This window comes from Lactuca serriola, chromosome 4 (genome assembly GCF_051521515.1).
Source record: "Lactuca serriola cultivar US96UC23 chromosome 4, Lser_US96UC23_V15, whole genome shotgun sequence".
Taxonomy (NCBI): domain Eukaryota; kingdom Viridiplantae; phylum Streptophyta; class Magnoliopsida; order Asterales; family Asteraceae; genus Lactuca; species Lactuca serriola.
The window spans coordinates 141,501,412-141,518,484 of record NC_136411.1 but is presented as its reverse complement, the minus strand read 5'-3'; positions in this window follow the sequence as shown (position 1 = coordinate 141,518,484).

Below are 17,073 nucleotides of genomic sequence, written 5' to 3'. Positions count from 1 at the left end.
AAACCTGGAACAAGCAAGAAAGCCTAGATCAAGAGTCCTCAGTCTATCCTACATGACTATATACAGTTCATATGGCATCCTTAGTGGGCCGACATAGGTGCCTTCGACCCACAGTATAATGAGGTGAAACTCACCTAAATCGAAGAACCTTGAAACACTGCGATATGCTCCATTTTCCACTACTTGCTCCCGTATAGCCACTAACACCATAAGTAGATAAAATTTAAAAAATAGCCCAAAATCCTCCATTTTGACCAAAGGTCAAGCTTGGTCAAAAAGTCAACGGTCAACGGAAGTCAACAAAAGTTAAAGTCCAGGGGAATTGAGTACGCACAATGTACTCAACATTTGCCCAACATACGCAACCTGATCCCACTCCTTTATTAAGAACTTAATTCCCTAAGGAATTTATACCCAAACTCAGATCTTGCATCAAAAGATTTTCTTAACTCATAAAGTTTCCACCTTATGCTTTCCATAGCTAGGGAAGGTACAAAAGCTAAAACCCTAACTTATTAATCCATTAACATATCACAACTCTTGCATGGAAGGGATAAAAGAACCAAGGTCACATATTTATAGTTCCTAATAGCTTCATAATGGATAAATTTTCCAAATTTATCCATTAGAATGGTCCCAACAAACACGATCTAGTCGTTAAGTCTCAAAGGGACCAAAAGTGCATCTTTTTCAACTTAATCCATTAAGTCCAAGTTTCCAACCTTTAGATCTGAATCAAACTGATATTTAGATGGATAAAGTTTCCAAATTTATCCATAACAAGGTCACAAACTTTCAAGATCTAAACATTATGCACTAAAGGGACCAAAATTTCATAACATCCAAAACTAGCTAGATCTAACAAATGCATATTTAAGATTTAAGCTTTATACCTCCAAAAGAAAGATCAAGGTGAAAAAGGTCTGGATCTAAAAGCTCCAATGAAACTAATGCTTCTTTAATGAGTTCATTCTTCTCCAAGGTGCCCCAAGAACCATCCAAAGCACTTAAAAACATTATTTTTGCTTACAAGCCTTAAACTAGATTAGGGTTTCATGGAAGGGTGTTGGAGATTAGGAGGCTGAGAATGGAATAGGTTTGGGGAAGTTAATTAGCTTATATAGGTCTCAAACAACGAAAATAGAGTTTGGAAACTAATCGCGTACACCTAACGTACTCAATTTACACCCACCATACTAGACTAAGCCCAAAACCTTCTTAACTTCAAATGGTCATAACTTCTTCGTTTCAACTCTGATTTCTACGATCTTTATGTCCACATCAAGGTATTGAAGATGTCTACAATATTATCTAAATATCTTGGGCTAAAATTCTCTCTAAATAAAATCCATATTTCATGCAAGAACCCGACCTATCACCTTTCCTGTTCTACCCTTTGGCCTAAAACACAATTCAAAGGATTAGATCGCATAACCATCATTGCTTCCTTCCAAAAGGTCAAAACATTACCTACTTATGGCCCAAAACCTTTACACAATCGACTTCCAGCCCATGGTCCTCAAATAAGAAATGATGGAAAATAGGATGTTACAATTCTCCCCCACTTAAATTAGATTTCATCCTTGAAATTAGCTCTTGCTTCCACTTCATTATATAACCTATCACATCAACCATACTAACCGAAAACCTGCATATTTGATTGGCTCTAAACTTCCTCGGCCAAATGACATAATGGTAATCGCACACATAATTGCACCATGATGATGTGAACCAACTGATCACATACCAAACTAGGCCACGTTCCTACTTGGCTTCAACAACCCTATTTAGCTATCTACTAACAACTCTCACGCTTACCCTTGACTTAACTAATCATAACAGGTCTTCGAGCTGTGACATAGACCTCTAAGCTCTAATCAAACATGAACAGACAAGGAGTCCCTCATCACATTCCTAAACCTAGACTCCTAAAACCTTAGAGTCTAAAACACAAGAATGCCCTACATATGATGCCACAACTAAAACTGACTTGAAGGGAAATTCAACAAATGACGATCATCTTAACACAAAACCGAAAGATTCGGTAGCTGCGTGGTGGTCCTGAACTTGGAGAAATCCGACTGAGAATTGAACCTTGGCATAGGGTCTTCTTGCTACGAGGTTCCACTCTCCCCCACTTGAAATATTCTAGAACCCAAAAACTTCACAATACTTCGATATCGAGATTATCCTGAACTCCACCACTTGATCCTAACCACTGATATCCAAATACATAAGAGAATTTGAACAACCACAACTTTCGTAAATCCCAATACACATAAAATCCATTGACAAAGATAATTAATCCATTCATAACAAGAAACCAAATTCAACTTGGCTAACTAAGATAATTCCATTCAAGTGATCATGCATGATTACAACAGAACTTTGAAACATAAACAGAACACACAAATGAATACAATCACTACAACGATAGATTAAATAGAAGAACTGATAACTCAAACCTCGACCGCCGATACTCCCGATGTCCCATGACAACCATCGGGTAACTGCCAAGCTAGAGTTGTAGGATCCAACACCTCACCAGAAACAAGAAAGGGGCAACGAGATCTGATGTGGACCTCCTGGCTGTAGTAGAAACACACACGCAAACTCCGCCTGTAACTCTTACCAAAATGGCCCTCCTCTCCATATCTATGACATACAAAAGATAGATACCTCCCTTGGATGATTTTGAACTCTAGCAGACGAACTTGAACTACTTTTATGTAGGCTGGGACTGAACCAGATCATGAAGCTGCTCTCTCGTCTGGGTCTCTATCTTAATCACTCGCCTCCTCATGGCATCTAGAAGCTCAACGAGGGTATTGTATCATTGGGTAGACACAAACTGCCGAATATCCGTCCTGACCGTGCTCAAGTACCGAGTCATCTGATCCTGCTATGAAAAAGCGAACTCGTGACAGATAAAATCCCTCTCGGTGAACATCTTGCTGCTCTCTATCACCAACTCGATTGTCTGTCTCAGATCCAGGTATTCCTGAGCCAATCACTCTCGCTCCACAAGAAGAATGTAGTCCACTAGGAACTTGTACAAAAACTGCTCCCATGTCACTACGGCTCGCTCAGCCTGCGAAAAGTTTCAGGTCACAAACTTCCACCAATCCTTCGCATGCCAATGAAAAAGATTTAGCAGAAATTTGACCTTTTGACCCTCGGGACATGAAGACGTGAAGAAACAACCCTCCACGTCAGAATTCCATCTGTAGGCGTTGATTGGGTCCCTTTCGCCTTTGAACTCTGGAGGCTTCATATAATTGAACTCTCAGTACAACATCTTCCCGATTCTTAGAGATCTAACAAAAGAGATAATTATTGTGCCTGTGCAAATAGCTACCTGCGGGATGGTGGCATAGCACCGATCACACTCCTCGATCAACACGGTCTTGACCGACCCAAACGAATACAAAATCACCTATGTGATTGCTTCTACGACCTCGACAACAATGATCTCGTGTACATCTTCCTCACTCATACCTGCTCTCCTAGTCCCACCGACACCTAATCCTAAACCTCCAAGAGTTACCATACTGAAAATATACCAATGAAATAGAAGACATCAAAACATAGTGCACAACACACCATGCCACACTCCCTTTAGTTCCTTAGTAACCTTGAGGTTCCTCCTAAATATCATATGGATCCTACTCTTTCAAGGTTCCTCATGGGCCCATACTACCTTCCACGCCTATCCATAGTCAATTCAGAATTCATCCCAAGGTCCTAAGTCACTAGACTAGACCACTCCAAGGTCTGCTAACACCTACTTTTCTTATGAGCTATAACTAACTTCCTAGGCACTCTTCCTATGATTATCCTTACTCTCGCACCACCGGTTGCTTTTGTGCATACTTTTTGTACATAATACGAGATTAGATAGACTGTCGAATAATCGACTCTTCCCTAACTCCACAACCAAACAAGGATCAGAAAGTAAGGCTAAGTCGATCATTCTAAGGCAATTCAATTTCGACCATATACAACTAACAACATATATGCAGCAAACACAAATCAAGTAATATATATCACGCAAGTTACTCCCTATATCATAAGGCATCACAAAAATTAGGAATTTCTATCCAATAATTCCTAAAAGAATCTTAGCGTATCCACTAGCATGTTTTTCTAACAATTCATATATGAGAAAAATCAAAACTCAACAAACATAACAACTATGGGTATTTTGGGAACCGCTCTCCTATTCGGGTTTTGGATGACTATACACACAACATCATCCTGAAAAATCCAAAGTTAAGTCAAGGCCCACGTTCCCGATCCCAAACCAACAATCAAACAAGAACATAACAAGAGACCGAGCCCATGTCCCTAACCCAACCATTTTATTATAAATTCTTTTTTCAAAAACATTTTGCAAAAACTCTCGGATCTTAGTTTGAGACTGGATTCGCACAAGTGTTACTCTTATTTTCTCAAACGAGGGCTCTGATACCAACATGTAACGTCCCATTTTCACAACCAAAAGTTTTCATTTTATTTAAGTAGAGATTACCATTTCTAAATCCATTTGGAAGAAAACTGTTTATTCCAAATACATTTATTGAAATTAGATTAATATTAAAGCGAGAAATCTTCATTGTTATTGACGAATGTGTACAGTCACGCCTTCACCTTCCCATTACGACCGATGATACTCTGAAATAATAAACAATTGAGTAAGAACAAGTTTTAGTGAGTTTCCCCCAAAATACCCATACGATACACATACAAGCATGCATCAAGTGCACTCAGCCATTGGGTTGGAATACCTAAAGTTTTTTGGCCTACCGCCTCAACCCAACCACTCTCCCCGAGCTTATGTGCCTACAGCTTACAACTGGCCCACGCCGAGTATCTTGGCCTACAACACAAAGCAGGACTGCCTCAACCCACTACTACCGTATTTGGACATATAAATAATCAGGATCACGTAGGTACATAATACATGCAAACAAAAATCATACATCTCACAATCTCCTACTAGTCCTCACACTACACATTATCCCGCTACCAGCTATCCTCCATGAAATGTGTAACGATAAGTAACAAAAGGTGAGATAGCGACCCGAACAGATAATCATGCTCTAGAGCCAAAACGAAAACAAGGAACAAGCAAGAAAGCCTAGATCAAGAGTTCTCAAGATATTCTACATGACCACCTACAGTCCCTAAGTCGCTCCGCTAGATGATAACCAACAAGTACATGTAAACATACAGATCTACACATCACTACCACATAGAAACATCCTATATACCAGGATACATATCTAGTAGATCACTACAACATAGAAACATCCAATATACCAGGATATAGGTCTAATATATCACTACAACGTAACAACTGATAAATACCAACAATCCAAGGAATGCATAACCGTATATGCTCAGAGGTAAGATAGAAATTCGAACATGTGATCTTACTCTAGAGCCACAACCAAACAAGGAACATGAAAGAATGCCTAGATCAAGAGTCCTCAATCTATCCTACATGACTATATAAAGTCCCTATGGCATCCATATACTAAAGATAACCAAAGCTAGTGGGCCAACATTGGTGCCCTCGACCCAAAGTACAATGAGTCGAAACTCACCTGAATCGAAGAACCTTGAAACACTTCGATATGCTCACTTATGCACCCCTTGCTCCTGTGAATCCACTAAAAACATAACCAAATAAAATCTTAATCAATAGACCAGAATCCTCAATTTTGACCCAAGGTCAAAAAGTCAACGATAAACGAAATTGAACAAAAGTCAAAGTCCAAGGCAGTTGAGTACGCCTAACATACTCAATGTACGCCCAACGTACGTAGCCTAATCCCACCCTTTCATTGAGCACTTAATCCCTTAAGTACTTTTCACTCAAACTGAGATCTAGCCTCAAACAGTATCAAAAGTCATAGAGTTTCCACCTTTATGAATTTCCATGGCTTAGGAAGGTCCAAAAGCTAAAAGCCTAACTTATTAATCCATTAAGACATAACAACTCTTGAATGGAAGGGATAAAAGACCAAGATAACATTTTTATGGTTCCTAGTAGCTTGATAATGGATAAAGTTTCCAACTTTATCCATTAGAATGGTCCCAACAAACAAGATGTAGTCATTAAATCTCAAAGGGACCAAAAGTGCATCTTTTTAAACTAAATCCATTAAGTCCAATTTTAGAACCTTTAAATCTTTATCAAAATGATGTTTAAATGGATAAAGTTTACAACTTTATCCATAACATGGTCGCAAAATTTCAAGATCTGAACTTTATGCAATAAAGTGACCAAAAGTTCATAACATCCAAAACTAGCTAGATCTAACAAATGCATCATCATGATTCAAGCTTTATACCACCAAAAGAAAGATCAAGGTGAAAAAGACCCGGATCTACAAGCTTACAAATGCCTTCTTTTTGCTCACAAGGCTCAAACTAGGGTTAGGGTTTCAAGGATGGGTGTTGGAGAGGTGGAGGCTAAGAATGAATTGGGTGTGGCAAAGTTAAGGGGCTTAAATATGGAACAACCCATGAAAATAGGGTTTTGGAACTGATCGTGTATGCCCAACATAATCAATTTACGCCCAATGTAAATAGTACGCCCGTCATACTCAATTTACACCCAACGTACTAGACTAAGCCCAAAACCTTCCTAACTTCAAAAAGTCAAAACTTCTTCGTTTGAACTCTGATTTTGATGATCTTTATATCCACGGAAAGGTATTAAAGAGATCTACAATATTATCTAAATATATTGGACTAAAAACTTCTCAAACAAAATCCATATTTCCTACAAGAACCCGGCCTATGAGTTTTCCCGTTCTACTCTTCCGCCCTAATAGACATTTATGATATAGACTAGAATTAGAAGGATACAAAGTGTAATTATGTAGTTTATATATATCCTATGTAATCTATCGGTCATATACATAATACAAAATTTTTACCAAGATTATTATGGTATCAGAGCGAGGTTTACTCCTAAACCTAATCGGCGCCTAACATCTCTTACTATCGATCAAACAATAATCGACAATCCCAAATCTTCAAACAGCGACAATCACAAGTCTTCTGATCCTTCAACAACAATCAACAATCCAACACATAGGTTTTGTTCTTCTTTCTTTTCATTAGCCCTGGTTTTTCATATTCTATTTGGCTGCACAATGGCCTTGATTGCTGCATTCACCACTGCTGAGAAAACTTCTCACAACTCTCACAAATTTGGATTTACTCTCTCCCCAACCAACTATGGTTTTTGGAAAACAATGATTCATCCATTCCTTGTTACAAACAATCTGATTAGATATGTTGATGGTACCATTCCCTGTCCATCACCAGTGGTTGAACAAACCTCCTCATCAGACAAAGGGCTTGTCACAACATCCCAACCAAAAGCTAATTATCCTATATGGGTTTCTAACGACGCTCATGTCAGGATGTTGATCATCTCGACGATCTCAGAGGCTGCTTTATCTCATGTTCAAGGTACCTCTACATCTCGCGAAGTTTGGCTTTCCTTGGAACGAGCATACGCCCCCCATACCTCCTCCAGGGAATATACCCTAAAAACACAATTACTAAAGATTTAGATGAATGGAGACGAAACATCCTCAGCATATCTCAATCGAGCAAAGGAGTATGCTGATGCTTTGGCTAATATTGGTGAACCTTTTAAAGAAAAAGACCTTGTCATGCTTGTTATTGCAGGTCTTCGTGACGACTATAATGGATTAAAGTCGACTCTTCTTGCTCGATAGGTTCCTACATCCTTCAATGAATTGAATGGGCTGCTATCTGATCATGATTACATGATTAAACAGTCCATTCCTGTTGTCCAATAACCACAGGTTTTTCACACAAATGCTACTGGAACGACTTCTGCAACAATCCCCTTACAACAGGACTCCATGCAAGCTTTAACTCAACTTGTTTCCCAACTTGGCTACAAACTACAACCTGCTAATCAACAACCTCAAGCATTTTTCACTTCTTCTTCTCCAAACAACCGTAGCCGTGGTCGCTTTCCCAACAACCGTGGTCGAGGCCGTAATCCAAACAATCGGAATAGTAGAGGGCAATTTACTTGGGACTCTAATCAGAACACCGTCTATGGGACATGCAACCGGTGTGGCATTGGCCACCTTCCATCCGATTGCCCTAATCGTGACCCTTCCACCTTCCGGAACCGACAGCCACCTTTGGCTAATCATGCTGAGTATCGCTCATAGGCACAAGCTCCTTGGCTTCTTGATACCGACTCTAATAGCCATGTAGTACCAGATCACTCTAGCATCGGAACCACTGAACCATACTATGGTGACGAGTCCCTCCATGTTGGCAATGGTAATGGCTTACCTATTTTACATATTGGTTCCACTAAATTTTATTCTTCGAAGAAAACTTTTTCCTTAACCAATATTCTTCATGTTCCACAAATCAAACGTAATCTTCTCTCTGTTCAAGAATTTTTTCATGATATAACGTTTTCTTTGAATTTCATGATACTTTTTATGCTATGAAGGACGAAATTTCACACAATACCCTCCTCACGGGTCCAAGTGAACATAGGCTCTACTCATTTCAACTTCCATCCTTTCAACCAGTTTCAAGGAGTGTCTTCACCGCTGTTCGTGCTCCTGTCATACATGGCATCAATGGCTTGGTCATCCACATGCACATCTCTTGTGTTTTTCGTGGGTACAGCCCTGATCATCATGGTTACAGATGTCTCGATCCTACATCCGATCGCATCTATATAGCTCGTCATGTCCGATTTGTAGAGCAACAATTTCCTTTTTTACAACCATCACCCATTCCGCCTACCACTCCTTCTCCTGATCCATACATCTCCAGTTACCCTACCATTATTCCATCTTCAGATAACCCCATTAATACTACCACACCACCTACACCTCCTATTATACTCAACAAAACTCCCTCCACCAGCTCCTCCCCTTCTACGGTTCTCGACAACGAACCAACCTCCACTACCGAACCAACTTCACCACCTCCTGTCCAATCCACCATTACTTTTTCTGTGCAGCCCGAGCCATCCACTCGTGTCCGGACATCCCATCTTCGACAGAACCCAAAACCACGGGTCCCTTAGGACCCGTATGCCTATGTTGTCTCTACAAGCTCTTCTGATATTGAGCCCACCACCTTTGCCATTGCCAACAAATCACCCCAGTGGTGAGCTGCCATGGCTGAAGAATATGTTGCCCTCATACGAAATAACACCTGGTCTCTTGTTCCGCCGGTTCCCGCTGCAAATGTGGTTGACTGTAAATGGGTGTACAAACTTAAAAAGGATCAGAATGGTAAGATCACTCGTTACAAAGCACGTTTAGTGGCCAAGGGGTTTAAGCAGCAACATGGTATTGATTACTATGAAACATTTAGTCCTGTTGTGAAATTTACCACTATTCGCACCGTTCTTTCTCTTGTTGTTACACAGAAATGGACGCTTCGCCAACTAGATGTTCAAAATGCCTTCTTACATGGTGAGCTCAATGAGACCATTTATTTACGTTAACCACCAGGTTTTGTTCATCCCACAAAATCTAATCATCTATGTCTACTACAAAAATCTCTCTATGGTCTAAAACAAGCGCCTCGTGCATGGTTTCATCGATTAACCAAAGCTTTACAAGATCTTGGTTTTAGAGGATCCAAAAATGATCCCTCTCTTTTTATTTTTTCCTCTAATGGCACTCTTTTATACATGTTGGTGTATGTCGATGATATCATTCTCACAGGTAACAACTCTAGTGCTATTGATCAGATCATCAAGAATCTCAGTTACACATTTGCGATTCAAGATTTAGGTCCCCCTTTCATATTTTTTGGGCATTGAGGTGATTAGAAAGAACCAGGATATCATTCTCTCTCAAAAGAAATATATCTTGGAACTGCTTCATCAGGCGAATCTTTCAAATGCGAAGCCGGTACCCTCTCCGATCATTACCACAAATAACTTATCTATTGGTGATAGCCCTTTATTTGACGATCCAGTAAAATATCGCCAACTTGTTGGCGCTCTTCAGTATATCACCTTTTCTCGTCCTGACATCACCTTTGTTGTTAACAAAGTCTGCCAGTTCATGCACTATCCCACTAAAAATCATTGGTCTGCTGTGAAACGAATACTACACTATCTTCAGGGTACATCGGTTCATGGTCTTCTTATTCAACATGATTTTGGATCGATTCTTCATGCCTACACAGACTCTCATGCATCCTTCTTAACTGCCTTCTCGGATGCCGACTAGGCTGGTTGTCCTGATGACCGTCGACCCACCGGGGGGTATGCCATATATGTTGGGAATAATTTCATCTCTTGATCAGCTAGGAAACAACGAACCGTCTCGCACTCATCAACAGAATCAGAATACAAAGCCTTAGTTGAAACTATAGCTGAACTTACTTGGCTTGAAGCTCTTCTTAGAGAACTCAAGGTCTCTATGCCATCAGTCCCAATTTTGTGGTGTGACAACTTGGGTGCCACATACATGTCAGCAAATCATGTCTTTCATGCTCGTACAAAACATGTTGAAGTTGATTTTCATTTTGTTAGAGAAAAAGTAGCTGTCGGCAAAGTTTATGTATAATTTATTTCCACATATGATCAGATTGCAGACATCTTTACAAAGCCTTTATCCTCTCAACGATTTGCTGACTTACAGTCCAAGCTGCAGGTCGTTACCCGGCCTTAGCTTGCGGGGGAATAATAGACAGTTATGATATAGACTAGAATTAAAAGGATATAAACCGTAATTATGTAGTTTATATATATCCTATGTAATCTATCGGTCATATACATAATACAATATTTTTACCAAGATTATTAGGCCCAAAAACACAATTCAGATGTTTAGATCTCATAGCAATCATTGCCTCATTCCAAAATATCTAAATTAATAAACTGGATAAATATGCCAAAAAACCGATCCAGAGAATGTATTATTGCCCTAGGCCAACTGCACAAGATGTTCTTCATGAAGAGCAACTATATATATATATTAAATAATAGTAATAATGGAAAAAAAAATTATGAATGGAATTTAGATGGTTACATAGAAAGATAAATATATAGTATGCCACATAGAATGATGATGTATAGCATAATTGCTAGAAAATTATGGAAATGATGATAAGAAATTGTTAATATAATAATAGGAGGATTTACAAGCCAATTAATAGGATGGTTCGATAATTATTTAAGTATCCAAGATCAACAATGAATATTAAATACAGCGAAAACAAAAGATGGAATTACAATATCAAAAGGAGTGTATACTCTATTAGTAAATATAATTGAACATTTTATTGGGAGATTGTTAGATAATTATGAAAATATCTTATGATTATTAAATGGACTAAGGTGTAGAACACTTACATATATTAGATGGTATAAAGATACTTTTCTAATTAGAGTTATGGAATTAAGAGATTTTAATAGTGTATACTGGAAATCAAAATTTAGTGATGGATTACAAAATTTATTTACTGATAGAGTTAAAAACAAAAATTAAGAAATTCAAATTCTATTATTCCTTATGAAGAATATACATATGGAAATTTAATAGGAACCTGTATCGAAGAAGGTTTATCATTGTGTAATGATATTAAACTGAACCATCAGAATAAAACTCAATGAGAAAAAAAAATTAGATCAATTATGTGATCAGTTTGGTATAAAAACTCTTAATTCAAAAAGGAAACAGAAAAAAGAATTTAAAAAATGTAAAAAATCTTGTATAAAACTAAAATATTATATACAACGTTGGTAATTCAAAAAGGAAACTCCTAATTCAACATTTCATTATTTAAATTAATTTGTGATGGCATTTGTTACCAAATTATATTCCATAGCAACGTTGACAAGGAGTAGTTCAATTTTATAGATATTTAGCTATGGAAATTTGCACCGCCAATAAAACTCGTGGAATCATCAAGTTCATGATGGTATGTATGGTTTGTATCTTAGTTGGGATGTTGTATATTTAATTAATTTTCCTATTCTATAGATGAATTATTATTATGATAAATGGAATTTGTAAGATATGGTTTGAATGATATGTTTTTTAATTGGTAATATATCTTTTTGTTGTATTGTATTTTATATGTATTTAATAGTAGGAAAGAACAAACATTTGCTATTATATATGGTTATGTTATCTTGAATAATTTTTTTAGCATTTCAATGTAAAAAGACTAGATTATAACATAAACGATTACCTAACTGGATATTTCAATGTAAAAAAACTGGATTATAACATAAACGATCACTTATGGGTCAATGTGGAACTTTGGCTATTTAAATGAAAAATACGAACTTAAATAAAATTATTGACGAAATTAGGATTCGAACCTACGACTTCGGGAAAGAAGTAAGATGCGTCTTCCAGCTAAACTAAAGTAACTTCCATTTCTTCAAATTGAATGACCTTAATATTATGCTAATTAATATGGCATCCCATATGTTATCCATGGGTACATGTTACCATGACACTATAATCATCTACCATGTTGACTAATGACCCGTATGTCATCCATGGGTGTTACCATGAGACTATAAGCATCTACCATGTTGACCAATGACCCGTATGTCATCCATGGGTGTTACCATGACACTATAACCAACTACCATATTGACCAATGACATGTATGTCATCAATGGGTGTTACCATGACACTATAAGCAACTACCATGTTGACCAATGACTTGTATGTCATCCATGGGTATACCATGACACTATAAGCAACTACCATGTTGACTAATGACCCATATAACATCCATGGGTGTTACCATGACACTATAAGCAACTACCATGTTGACCAATGACCGGTATGTCATCCATGGGTGTTACCATGATACTATAAGCAACTACCATGTTGAAAAATGACCTGTATGTCATCCATGGGTGTTACCATGACACTATAAGCATCTACCATATTGACCAATGACCCATATGTCATCCATTGGTATACCAAGGCACTATAAGCAACTACCATGTTGACCAATGACTCCTATGTCACCCATGGGTGTTACCATGACACTATAAGCAACTACCACGTTGACCAATGACCCGTATGTCATCCATGGGTATACCATGACACTATAAGAAATTACCATGTTGACCAATGACCCGTATGTCATCCATGGGTGCTACTCTGACATTATAAGCAACTACCATGTTAACCAACAAGTCGTATGTCATCCATGCATGTTACCATGACACTATAAGCATCTATCATGTTGACCAATGACCAGTATGTCATCAATGGGTGTTACCACGACACTATAAGCAACTACCATGTTGACCAATGACATGTATGTCATCCATGGGTATACCATGACACTATAAGCAACTACCATGTTGACCAATGACCCGTATAACATCCATGGGTGTTACCATGACACTATAAGCAACTACCATGTTGACCAATGACCCGTATGTCATCTATGGGTGTTACCAGGACACTCTAAGCAACTACCATGTTGAAAAATGGCTCGTATGTAATCCATGGGTGTTACCATGACACTATAAGCATCTACCATGTTGACCAATGACCCATATGTCATCCATGGGTATACCAAGACACTATAAGCAACTACCATGTTGACCAATGACCCCCATGTCATCCATGGGTGTTACCATGACACTATAAGCAACTACCATGTTGACCAATGACCCGTACGTCATCCATGGGTATACCATGACACTATAAGAAATTACCATGTTGACCAATGACCCGTATGTCATCCATGGGTATTACAATGACACTATAAGAAACTACCATGTTGACCAACGACCTGTATGTCATCCATGCATGTTACCAAGACACTATAAGTATCTACCATGTTGACCAATGACCCGTATATCATCCATGGGTGTTACCATGACACTATAAGCACCTACCATGTTGACCAATGACTCGTATATAATCCATGGGTGTTACCAAGACACTTTAAGCACTTACCATGTTGACCAATGACTCGTATGTCATCCATGGGTGTTACCATGCCACTTTAAGCACTTACCATGTTGACCAATGACTCGTATGTCATCCATGGGTGTTACCATGACACTATATGCAATACCATGTTGACCAATGACCCGTATGTCATCCATGCGTATACCACGACACTATAAGCAACTACCATGTTGACCAATGACCCATATGTCATCCATGGGTATACCATGACACTATAAGCAACTACCATGTTGACTAATGACCCATATGTCATCCATGGGTATACCATGACACTATAAGCAACTGTCATGTTGACCAATGACCTGTATGTCATCCATTGGTGTGACCATGACACCATAAGCATCTACCATGTTGACTAATGACTCGTATGTCATCCATGGGTATACCATGACACTAAAAGCAACTATCATGTTGACCAATGACCCGTATGTCATCCATGGGTGTTACCATGACACTAGAAGCAACTACCATGTTGACCAATGACCCGTATGTTGTCCATGGGTATACGATGACACTATAATAAACTACCATGTTGGCCAATGACCTCTATGTCACCCATGGGTGTTACCGTGACACTATAAGCAACTACCATGTTGACCAATGACTTGTATGTCATCCATGGGTGTTATCATGACACTATAAGCATCTACCATGTTGACCAATGACTCGTATGTCATGTATTGTTACCATAACACTATAAGCATCTGCCGTGTTGACTAGTGACCCATATGTCATCCATGGGTGTTACCATGACACTATAAGCAACTACCATGTTGACCAATGACCCGTACGTCATCCATGGGTATACCATGACACTATAAGAAATTACCATGTTGACCAATGACCCGTATGTCATCCATGGGTATTACAATGACACTATAAGAAACTACCATGTTGACCAACGACCTGTATGTCATCCATGCATGTTACCAAGACACTATAAGTATCTACCATGTTGACCAATGACCCGTATATCATCCATGGGTGTTACCATGACACTATAAGCACCTACCATGTTGACCAATGACTCGTATATAATCCATGGGTGTTACCAAGACACTTTAAGCACTTACCATGTTGACCAATGACTCGTATGTCATCCATGGGTGTTACCATGACACTTTAAGCACTTACCATGTTGACCAATGACTCGTATGTCATCCATGGGTGTTACCATGACACTATATGCAATACCATGTTGACCAATGACCCGTATGTCATCCATGCGTATACCACGACACTATAAGCAACTACCATGTTGACCAATGACCCATATGTCATCCATGGGTATACCATGACACTATAAGCAACTACCATGTTGACTAATGACCCATATGTCATCCATGGGTATACCATGACACTATAAGCAACTGTCATGTTGACCAATGACCTGTATGTCATCCATTGGTGTGACCATGACACCATAAGCATCTACCATGTTGACTAATGACTCGTATGTCATCCATGGGTATACCATGACACTAAAAGCAACTATCATGTTGACCAATGACCCGTATGTCATCCATGGGTGTTACCATGACACTAGAAGCAACTACCATGTTGACCAATGACCCGTATGTTGTCCATGGGTATACGATGACACTATAATAAACTACCATGTTGGCCAATGACCTCTATGTCACCCATGGGTGTTACCGTGACACTATAAGCAACTACCATGTTGACCAATGACTTGTATGTCATCCATGGGTGTTATCATGACACTATAAGCATCTACCATGTTGACCAATGACTCGTATGTCATGTATTGTTACCATAACACTATAAGCATCTGCCGTGTTGACTAGTGACCCATATGTCATCCATGGGTGTTACCATGACACTATAAGAGACTACCAACTTGACCAATGACCTGTATGTCATCTATGTGTGTTACCTTGACATTATAAGCATCTACCATGTTGACCAGTGACATATATGCCATACATGCATGGGTATACCATGACACTATAAGCAACTACCTTATTGACATGGCTCGTATGCCTTTTATATATAAATTTTTGTTTAAATATAACATCATAAAGATGTATAGTTTATTGTTATTTAATTATCATTTATATTTTGAAATTAAAAATACGTTATGAATGCCTCATTAGTTTATGTTTCTTGATGCTATATATATATATATATATATATATATATATATATATATATACATCAATCTAGAACTACTTTAATAAATATGAATTACTAAATATTTAGCGCTAATTAGCACAGTTCGAATTTTTCATTAGCAGAGCTTCAAAATATTTCTCAATTCCTTTCCATCCAACCTACACACGTTCAGGTTGCATATTAGGGTATGTTTACTGATTAGAAATAGGGTTTAGATTTTCTATAATCATCATCTCCGGCGGCTAATTAATCAAAATCTTTGTTCAGTACGTTTGTGCACTCACTTTGGCGACATAGGTTATCACTCATCTAAAATTTATTTTTATTTAATTTACTATTTTCGTGATCATCGTTTCTTGTTCTCTGATCATCTTCATATATATATATATATATATATATATATATATATATATATATATATATATATATATATATATATATTATCATTTTAAGTTCCAAGTAAATTGGTTTTGATTGTATTCAATAGTTTGCATGCGTAGTAATGTCTTTATCTATAATTTATTTTTATTGTTTGTTTGTTCTCTTTGCTCATCAGTAGTTTATCATCTTTAATACATTGGTATTGACTATAGTTTCTTGTTTATTTTTAAGCAAGAAAGATATCGAACTTGAAAGAAAAATGAGCATCCTGTGTGAATCCAACTAAATTAATTGCACCATAGGTTTTGAACCAGAACCGGAATTCAACTGCAAAATTCTTAAGCATATAATTACAAGATGAAGAAATAGTCTTCCCAATACCAACAACCATATCTAATGCACCTATAACATCTACCAACAAAACCCCTAAACCTAAATCATTAACACCAACCATGACTACCACTTCCTCAGCATCACTTACAATATCCACACCATCCTCAGCAAATACATCTAAAAGTTCAGAAACTAGAACAATGCAATCCTCAACACT